Genomic DNA, 11,196 nt, shown 5'->3' with positions numbered 1-11,196 from the left:
TTCTGTGGCTTCCTTTGAGCCACAAGAGGCATGGGGACTATGGCTCCTTATCCCCACCACACGCACTGATGGTCATCCTCTGCTGGCACCTTGTCCACCCTTAGGTATCCATATCTAATCTCTACAGCGAGGTGCTTTGACTCTGCAGCTAACCCTCTTCTACACACACAGTTCCTTCTGAGCTTTGTTTTCAGCTTGGGTGACAGAGAACCCCGTATTCAAAAATGGGGCAGTGGTGGCTTGGGTTTAAAAATATTTGAAAACTGGTTCTTCAATTTAAAAATTGCATTATTTCATTCCTTTCTCTGTAAGTGCAGGCATGTGTGCACAGGCATGCCTGAGCACGCGCGCGCGCGCACGCGCACACACACACACACACACACACACACACAAACCATGACACAAATGTGGAAGTCAGAGGACAACATGTGGACATTGATTCTCTCCTACTGTGTGGGTCCTAGGTATTGAACTCAGGACATCAGATCTGGCAGCAAGTACCTTTACCCACTGAGCCATCTTGCCAGCTTGAAAAGTGTTTCCTGCTTATCTTTATAAAGGAAAAGGGCTAGGAAGTGTTGAGTAGTAAACAGTGGAGAGTCTGGTGATTATTTCTGTCTGGAGGAGGAAGAAGAGAGATTTTGGAAATGCCTAGCAGCAGCAGAAGACAAGGGCTTGGCACGAAGCAGGGTAGAGATGGCACAGGAGAGCAGCTGGTCCGTGGAGAACATTGGCATATGGGCTGGGCTCTGCGGCTGTCCATCAACTCCCCATCCTCCTGCAGGAATGAAGCATCTCCTTCCCTGCCTCTTGACTCCAGACTCGGGGGTGTGACTTAGTCTGCCCAGTGGCTTGTGAGTGGAAATGACCCACTTTGGGGCAGACACTTTCAGTGTCAGCATGGATGTTACTTAGCTCCCACAGTGGCTGCTTAGTCCTCCCGGGTTCGAGAGAGAGAGAGAGAGAGAGAGAGAGAGAGAGAGAGAGAGAGAGAGAGAGAGAGAGAGAAGCAGTGAAGATGACTGGTAGTTACCAAGCTGGGGGTGCCTGAATCCATGGCCACTAGGGCAGAATTATTTGTTATTGAACCCCAGCCGAGCCGAGCCTTACTGATACACTGTAGTTGGGCGTGGTTAGAAGGGAGTTTATGTAACTAGGCATCAGCTTCTTTCCCTTTTAATCGGTTCATGTAGGGGTCTCTGGGTGGTTGTGGCTAAAGAGGAGCCGGTATGAAGGACCCTGGACATCTCATCTGTCCACTACATCTTCAGAGACTAAGAAGTCAGGAGCCAGGATGGAAAAAAAACATGGGGAACAAAGGGAGGTTCAAATCCTCTTCTTGATGGTTAAGATAAATACAAATTTACAGAAAAAAATGGCTCCATTTTTTTTTTTTTGGTTACCACAAATGTCACTATTATCACAGATGACATTAATTTTTAAGAGAAAAAGAAGAAAATATGTCACAATTCTGTTTTGTACATATGCTGATTGAACGAAAAGTTTATAGCAGATGCCAGCTTCAAATAAGGACATATAAATATTTAATTGTTTGTCTGCATGTATACATCTCTGTATACACAATATGTGTCTGCCTGCACACAGAACACTGGTTCTCAAGTGGGGGCGGTTTCATTTCTAGGGGACATTTGCCAGTGTCTGGAAACATTTCTGCTCATCCTAGCTGAGGTCTGGGGTGCTCCTGGGATGTGTGGGAAGAGGCCTGGCACACCTCTTACCTTCCAAAGCCCAGGACAGCCTATGTTATCTGGCTCAAAGGTCGGGAGTGCTGAGGTTGAAGCCAGGTATTGTACACTTGTAATCCCAGCCCTGGGAAACGGGCTGTGTATTTGGGCGCACACATGCACTTGCCATGTGCATGTATGGAGATCAGAGGACTCTCTCGTGGAGCTGGTTCTCTTTGACTTTTGCAGGGGTTCTGGGGGTTGAACTCAGATCCACAGGCTCACACAGCACTTTCCTGGCTGAGTCATCTTGCTGATTCCTCTACACTACCTTTCAGGTGTCTCTCTCATTGAACTTGGAGCTCAGTGGCTAGACTGGCTGGCCAGAGAAGCCCAGGGACTATCCTATCTCCATCTCCCCAGTGCTGGGAGTCTGTTGTGTTGGGGAATGAACTCAGGGACCTCATGCTTTATTAACGGGTGCTATGGGAAAACAGACACATGGATACAGGATAAGGTAGATCCATTTGCAGAGTGCTTCTGTTTTGCCCAGGAAAGATGGGGATCAACACACGCCACTCCACGCTGCCTAACTCGGTCTCCACCACCCAAGAGAAGGTGGCCTCCTCTCTCTCCTCTTTTAAGTGGTCATGTAGGCAGACAAGAAGCCTCGCCCTAAGGCTTGCACCCCAAAGCTATTGGTGGACCTAATTCTTACAACACATGGGAAACATTTTACTGACTGTGATCTCTCGAGCCCTTATTCACATTTTTTTTTTTGAATCCCTGAACTAAATCTCTCTCTTTTGAAAATGGCTACCTTTTTCCTGTTTCCTGCTGATTGATACAGGACCTTCTAGAAGACAGGACAGTTAGAATCACTGAACTGACACACTGGATTTTGAATAGCAGAGTCACAACCAGAGCACGCCACAAAGCAGGTAGAAGAATTCCAATTAGTCAGCAGGGTGACCCTGCATTAAGGGTCAGGGGTTGTCCTTACAGCTCTGGCTTTACCCAAGTTGGCTTGGACTAGGGTGAGGCAAAGTACCCAGACCCAGCATTTAGAGAGGTGCTCACCATCGGGTCATGTGAGTACAGGCCCAACCAACGAGGAGTGTGGTGTAATTGGAACTAACTCTCTCTCTCTCTCTCTCTCTCTTTCTCTGAAGGGCTTTCTTGCACTTGACTCTCTGCATCCTGTTCCTGTGTCATCCTGGTACTGCCCTCAGAATGGAGGATCATGAACCTCATGTTAGTCGATGGACCCCACTAGTCACGCAACATGATAGTTCCATGCAGCATCAGTATCAGGAAGCCAGGCAGCTGGGGACAGCAGTCTGCAAATAGTTCATGCCAGGACCCAATCAAAAGGCTGAATTAGTGAGGGAGGAGGGAGCTGAGCATCACATCAGATCGCCAGATGTGTCTACCCCAGAGGTTCTCAACCTTCAAATGCTGCGACCTTTATTTAATACAGTTAGTTCCTCATGTTGTGGTGACCCCCAACCATAAAATTATTTGTTGCTTCTTCATAACTGTAATTTTGAGGCTGTTATGAATCATAATGTAAAAATATCTGTGTTTTCTAATGGTCTTAGGTGACCCCTGTGAAAGGGTCCGTTTACCCTCCCCCAAGGGTCCTGACTCAGGTTGAGAACCACTTGTCTAGAGGGCCTGCACTTGCAAAGGAAAACTGGGATGTTGCGGGTGTTGGCAGGAGAGTGGCAGGTAGATGGCCGGGCAGCAGACAGACTGGGCAGAGGCTCAACTTCACTAGGGAGGGAGGACGGTGAAAGCAGCAGAGTGGGGAGGGACTTCTGTCACCTGGCAGGCTGCCACACGGCAGCCAGAGCTAAGTGCAGTCTCTTGTGTATGTAGCCTAGGCTGGCCTAAACTTTCTATGTAGACAAGGCTACCCAGGAGCGTCTGACCCTCCCTGACCCTCCAGTGTCTATTTCCTAAGTGCTGGGATTACGGCTGTGCACCACCGCACCAATTTATCCAGTGCTTGGGATCAAACTCAGCTTCACGCTTACTAGGCAAGCACTCCACCAACTGAGCTACATCCCCAGCCGGCCTGGTGTTTTGTTTTTTAAGGATGGAAGTTGAAGTGCATCCTCTCTCTGCTTCTTAATGTTCCCAGACCCAGTAAGATGCAGCCAGCAAAGCATGGCTTCTCCTTCCCTCCCATATACAATCGCCTCTCTCCACTCAGAAGGCCCACAAAGAAGTGCAGGAAACAGCGGCTGAGACGACCTGCAGACAGCAGAACTGGACGTTTTTATCATGCCCTGTACATACATATCCCACGGCTCTAGAAAGCTCTGGAAACCTGGGCTGGAGGAGTCCAGCCTGCTCTAGCTGGTCTTATCTCGTATCACTCTGTGGATGTCTAGCTCCTAGGCACAGTGGAGCAGGGTGCTGGCGTGACATGGGAAGAAGGGAGTCCTGAGCAGAGGTGAAGGGAACTCTTTGCTATGGGAGCAGTGTGCATCTCTGGAGGGTTTCTTTGGCACCCACAACACCAGTGACCCATGCACACAGGAAAGGGAAAGGACACAGTGTGGCTCTATAGTGACTAGTCTTACCTCAGTCTCAGAATTGCAATGTGACCAGAGTCCCAGGATGCTGGTCCGGTCCTCTGCAGAGTGTAAAGGGTGAAGAGCAAATGTTAGCCTGAGAAAGCTCCCTCACTGCCCACAGCATTTTCTAGTCTGTCCTTTTCTTCCTAAGTGCCTGGCTCTCCCCCTTCTCCCTCTCCAGCCCCATCCCTCAGCTCCTCCTCCACAGACCATCCCCGGCTTTCATGTGCGTTCCAGAATGACTTGTGCTATTTCTGGCCTCCGAGCCTTGGCATGTGCTGTTCCCTTTCCTGTGGTGCCTTTCCCTCACAACTGGTTAGAAGAGTCAGTGAGCTCAACTTAGGTGTCATTGTCCCAGGGAAGTCTTCAGTGCCTGCCCCGACCTCGCCAGCTCTTTCTTCATGGATGCCTCTATGAGCAAGATCACACCTCTCCTGTTGTCCTTCTCCCAGCTGCAAGGTCCCATGCATTTGCTCAGATAGTGACTGCCTGTCTCACTGGACGTTTGTCACAGGACGGTCACCCTATTCAGAGGTTCCCGCAGTCCCAGGCTCAACTCCATGCCTGGCTCCAAGTCACAACCATGTGACTGAGCCACTTTAGAAAAGGGTTTTTCAGACCAGTGGTGCTTTCAGGGGACTGCAGCTCAGACTGACCCATGTCTGCACCCTCACGAGACCACGTGCACCAGAGCCAGACATCCTCGAGGACTGTAAGTGGGGTGAGTGACTACTGTGGGTGCCTGTCACTGTGTTTGGAACAAGTGTTATGTCAGACTGTCACCAGAGAGGCTTTACGTAGTGGAAGGATGCTGCCATTAACGTGGGCGTGACTTTGGCACTGGACATGGCAGGAACTGGAGCAAACAGTTGAATGAGAGCTGACGGGGACTTGGGGAGTGCCTGAAGCCCAGCGGCCTGGACGAAGATGCAGTAAAATCTTAGAAGAAAGAGAGCCCACACGATTGGAAACTGGAAGAGCACACAGTGGTAAAGGTCAGCGATGCTGTCACTTGAGATAACCTGGCAAATAGAGATGTTTCCCAACAAATGTGTGATCCAGCAAAGGAACATTCCAGGCTGCGTGGGAGACGCATGTGGTCTTGTCCCTGTGCAATGGTAGGGCTGACTTATGATCAGGAGAGTTTAAGACATGACCTCTGAGGGGTTTCAGAACCGCTGTGGTCCAGTGGCTCCAGCATGCCACCCATCCTCCCATGATTGAACAAGATGGTTGATATCATCAACTTGACAGGAACTGGAACCTCCTGGAGACAAACCCCTATAGGCATGTCTGTGAGGGAGTTTCTGGACTGGGCTAACTGAGGTGGGTGGCACTGCTCCACGGACTGGGGTCCTGGACCAAATAGGAAGGCAAGTATGAGGTGGGCACCCCACTCATCTCCTTGCTCTGCTTACTCACTGTGGATGCCATCTGACCAGCTGCATCCAGCTCCCCCAGCCATGCTTCCCCGGTCACGATGGGCTGGATCCTGAGACTGTGAGCCAGGCTGAACCCTAAGTTCTCCTCTAAGTGGTGTTTGTCTTGTATTTCATCACAACCAGAAGGAGAGTGACCAATGCATTGATTAAGGAGAGAGGGAATTGAGAGCCATTGTGGTCCTGGGCTACAGTCTCCACCAGTAAGCGCCTGCAGGGTAACCACACTGCCTTGGCTTGAAGCCATTAACTTTGGAGGATGTTGCTGGGCAGTGGTATAACTTACACAGCCCTAATAAACTGGCCTCCCTCAGCACCCCAGCCCCTTCTTGCATGTGTCCATATCCAGGGTGAGAGATAAGGGTGGTACCTAGGGCTGCCTTTGATCTTGTGCTTGTCCCAGCCCTGTATCTGTTTTATGGGCTGTGTCTTGAAGACCTTGTCCTTGACCTCACACAGGCTGACCCTGCTTTTAGCCCTGATGCCCTTTTGGCTTCCTGTGGAGAGAGCTGAGAAAGCTCCTGTGGTCCTTCATTAAACTAGTAGGAGTCAGGCATGCTGGTTTAGGCCTATAATCCAGCCCTAGGGAGGTTGAGGCAGGAGGATTGTTACAAGTCAGAGGTCAAACTTGGCTACATAATAAGTTCCATGTAAACCTAGGATATAAGAGGAGACCAAACCAGACAGTAGGTCTGGAAAGGGAGCCTGGCAATGTCAGATGAAGACACTTCCAGACTCTGGGCATCAGTGAGTCTTGCGCTACCCTGAGGTAGATGGAGATACTTTAGTAAATTAGGGAACAAACAGGCCCAGGGATAGCCCCAAAGGAGGTCACAAGAGAACGCCCTTCTTTGGAGCAGAGGGATTCCCTTTAGGGCTTCATGAGGAGCAAAGGAAACACAATCACAGGTACAAACTCTGAGTGACACCTTGTGCCAAGTGCTCTGCCTGTGTCCTCCAACACTCCCTGCAGCCTCATGAGGCACAGGCTGTTTCAGATCCCAGATAAGCCATGTGCCTCACCTCCAACCCCAAACATCAAAGAAGCTATGGCAACCAAAGGATTTGTCTGATTCAACTGAAGGCAAGCGAGGCCGAGCTGATGTGGGTGATTTATGGTCTTAATTACCTGCTGACTGCAAATATCTGTGTTTCCCTGAAGAAAGACTGGTGCAGACCAGAATTTTCTGGGTGTTACATAATACCATGATGCAGCCTAGAACTCCCTAAAATAGTGTGTGTGTGTGTGTGTGTGTGTGTGTGTGTGTGTGTGTGTGTTGTACACGCAGGTGCATGCAGAGGTCAGAGATCAACCTCAGGTCATTGTGCCCTTCATCTTGGTTTTGACAGGGTCTCTCAGTGGCATGGGCTCTCCAATGAAACTAGGCTGGCTGGACAATGGGCTCCAGGGATCTTGTTTGCTTCTTCAGCACTGGGATTACAAGTGTGTGTCACCATACCCGGCTTTTTCACATGGGTCTTGAGGATTGAACTCAGGTCCTCATGCTTACCTGGCAAGCACTTTACCTGGTGTGGTGCCATGACCCTACCTCCTTTAACCCCAGTTCCCTAAAGTGGAATACTGTAAAACTCTTGAAACATTTGATCCACAGATGGAGTATAGTGGACCAGCATTCTTTTCATGACACAGATAAGGGGAACAAGGTTCTCTGAAGAACAAAGCCCTTGCCAAACCCTGCAAAGCTAACAACAGAGGTTGTTCAAGTACGGACTTGAACCTGGAGCGGACTCACCCCAGGAGCCAGCACCGTCTTTCTGTACACGTGGATTCAGAGGTCAGAGCTGCAGCATGCACTCCTTTTACCCCGATGACCTCCCCATCTGCTGGTTGGTTTGTTCTTTCAATTAATCTCTTTGGGTTGTTGGTAGCAAATGTGTACTCTGGCGTTCATGTGGAGGTCAGGGGACAACTTGTTGGAGTACCATGTGGGACCCAGGGATCACATTTAGGTCACCAGGCTTGGCAGCAAGCACCTTCACCCGCTGAGCCACCTCACAAACCCCTATCCTTTGGATCTTGGCAGAATTATGGCCCCCATGCTGAGACGCCGCTTTCCAGCCTCCACCAGGGTTGGGCTTTGTAGAGCCATTTCTGTTATTTCTATAATAAACTTCAAAAAGCTTTCTGTGTTCTGGATGTTGATCGCTTCTGGACCCAGTGGCAAGCAGACATTTATCCACAAAAAGCCTGGAGCCTAATGAAGCTTTTGTGCCGCAAATATGTTCATGGGCTGGAAATAGAATAAACCCTTGGGCGTGTCTTCTCATCACCCTCCCCCCTCCTTCGCACCATTCCCCTGTCTTTCCCTCCAAGCCCTCCCTTATCTGGCCTCTCTGCCAGCAGCACTCCCTCTGATCCCCTTCTCATCCAGGAACTGGAAGCAATCAACAAACAGTGAGTCCCACTTCAGCTGACAGAGCCGCAGAAGCGGTTTTGTGGCTTACCAGGAGAGCTGAGGGAAGATGGAGGGAGGTGCAGTGAGTTGTGAGACTGCCGGCCTCTATTTGGAACCTCACCTTAAGGGTGTGTTAAGTAAGGAGGCAACTGAGAGAGCTTCACAGTACCAGCCAAAGGTGTGACACCTCACATTCACAGCGTCCCGTGACAAAAGAGAGGTTTTAGAGTTGTCTGACCCAATCAGTTCCCTTGATTCCAGTCCTCAGGTGGCTTGTCTTATGATGACAAAAGAGCTGCCTGTACCACCTGTGCCCTAGAAGAGAGGCACCTATTTCTGAGCTATATGGAGTTATCAAAATGGCTCCTCTAAGCCAGCTCTGCTCTGACCGAAGTTGCATTATTCTATCAAACCCAAGTGCAGATTTCAAGCTGATTGCTTTAATCCAGAGTTACCTGAGCTGGTCCCCGGGGACAGGGGACTTAAAGTCTCCTGAGCTGCCTTGGGACAATGAGGCCAGCCCCAAGAACTGGAAGCACAGCGGTCATGTCTGCTCCAATGGTGGTTACTACACATTGAGTTGAAGCCCAGCTGGGAGATTCTGTTCCACTCTCCTTTGCATCTACATTTCTACCTGAGTACATAGCTTTGCGGAGGCTACCTCCTCCTGCTTCTCTCCATGCTCTGGGCTTTATTCTACCATCAACCTTCCAGAACCTTCCTGGAATCTGTGGACAAGGAGATGTGGAAACCCAGAAGCAGGGCACTGCCAACTTGTGACATCTTCCTGAACGCAGTCTCTCTATCTGCAGAGCTGCCCCTCAGCCCAGTCCTTGAAGGCGTGGAATATCACCATTAATCCAGCTTTTCAAAAATGCAGGAGCATGTGTCTGGCTGTGAAACCCTCAGATGTCTGTGTGAAATATGCTCTTACCCATTAATACCACCAATTCTCAGTTCCCAGAGTGAGTCACAGCCATCCCAGTTATGTTCTATGCATATCCCATTGTGTACAAACACTGTGTGTGTATATCAAATCCTCCTTCATACATAAGAATTATAACATAAGCATGCTCGTTGGGGGAATAAACAGATGCCTAAAACCAGCAGGGGCTCTGATTACACAGGGCTGAAGGGATGAAGGTTGCCTTGTGTACACCACCAGAGACTGAGCGTCTGGAGAAACAGAACCCATACGAGTGATTTTGTTTTTATCTGTTTGTGTGTGTACGTATTTGCAGTAGGTGTTTATGTGTGGAAGTGCCTGTGCCACAGCGCATGTGTGGTAGTCAGAGCACAGCCTAGGTGTCAGCCCTGGTCTTGCTTGAGACAGGGTCCTTCTCTTCTTTTGTTACTTGTCCTTATGCCAGGTTAGCTGGCCTGTGGCAGTCCAGGGACACTTGCGTCTCCATCCCTTACCTCACCACAGGAGCACGTGATTATAGACACACAGTGCCATGTCAGGCTTTTCTGTGGGTTCTGGGGATTCAAACTCTGGTCCTTTATCCACTGAGCCATCTCCCCAGCCCACAGATGATTTAAAAGAGAGATTCTACTTTACTTGTCATTAAACTATGACCAAATAGAAAAATGTACTTGAGAAAGTAAGGAAACAAGTTGTGGAATAAAATAATAATTCACAAGGCTGAATGTCAGTACATTGAGCAGCATGGCCATGAACGGGAATTCAATCTGGATAACTCATATATTAGAATTTAAATGACACAGTCTGAACTAGATACTAACAACAGCCAGAAACATCACCTTACATAACAACAAACACTAACATACATCCCCTAGTATCATCACATTTAATTTCCATAATTAAAAGAAATACACTTTTGCTTTGCCTGTACATCCCAGCTATAGCCACAAGTAAGGTAGAGAATTTTGCACAAAATAGAGAGATTTTAATGTGGAGAGTAAGAGGCCAGAAAGACATAGTGGCTGTTGAGTCCATGGTAGATAGTACCTTTGAAACATCAGCCTCTCTTCTTGAGGAAGGAACAAAGGAAGTGAGCTGGTATTTGTAGAACTTGGAAACTTACAGAAGAACCTCAGAGCTGGGGAGATAGTTCAGCTGGGAAAGTGCTTTTTGTGAGAGGATGAGGACCTGAGTCTGATCCCCAGAACTTGTGTAAAAAAGAGGCATGGCAGCACAAGAATGCCATCCCAGTACCGGAGAGGTGGAGCCGAGCAGATCCCTAGGGCCTGCTGGGCAGCCAGACTAGCCTAATGGGAAAGCTCTAGGTCACAGAGAGACCCTGTCTCCAAAAGGCAGATGCCACTCCTGAGGAATGCCATCTGAGATTGTTCTCTGGCCTTCATACACATTCTCTCTCTCTCTCTCTCTCTCTCTCTCTCTCTCTCTCTCTCTCTCACACACACACACACACACACACACACACAGGAAATGGCAGAGCAGAGAGCTAGCTAGGATGTAGCACACTAGTGCTGATGTGTCTTGGGTGTATGCTGGGCCTGGTTCAGAAAGTGGGATCATCTGTGGCTGCTGGGGTGATGAAAATCTGGCTGAGGTGATCCTACCAGGCAAAGAAAACAAATGGCGTGGACGCAGTCTCTCCTTCTCCTGCCTCCCACTGTCTTCCTCCTCAAGGGTTCCTGAGATCGAGTCTCATGGGCCCCCTGGGGACCCCTCCCAAAAAATCCCTCCCCAGAGCATAGAGTGTAGGAGCTAAGGGCAGACCCAGAGTTCCCACTTAAGGGTTAATAAGTGGAACTCTGCAAGCTAGAGAAAAAGGCCCCTCTGGTAGAATAGGGTCATGCTGGAGTGTGTGCATGGTCAGTAGAAGGGGCTGAACCATACCAGGGTGTTGGGCTCAGTAGAAGGATGGAGGCTGGGATGCTAGCCCCCTAACTGACTTCTGGACCAAGTGCACTGGTATATAGAGCACTACCTGTGTAGTTAAGGGTTGTGGCACTTCATCCCTCCAGCCACATGTGTGCACATGTGCACATGGAAACACAGTATGAACAAATCTGCCACATGTGTCACTATAGATAAATATACAGGGATGGTTAACTCTTAACATAGAGCAGCTGGCTGTAC

This window comes from Onychomys torridus, chromosome 7 (assembly GCF_903995425.1).
Source record: "Onychomys torridus chromosome 7, mOncTor1.1, whole genome shotgun sequence".
NCBI lineage: Eukaryota > Metazoa > Chordata > Mammalia > Rodentia > Cricetidae > Onychomys > Onychomys torridus.
This window is presented reverse-complemented; position numbering follows the sequence as displayed.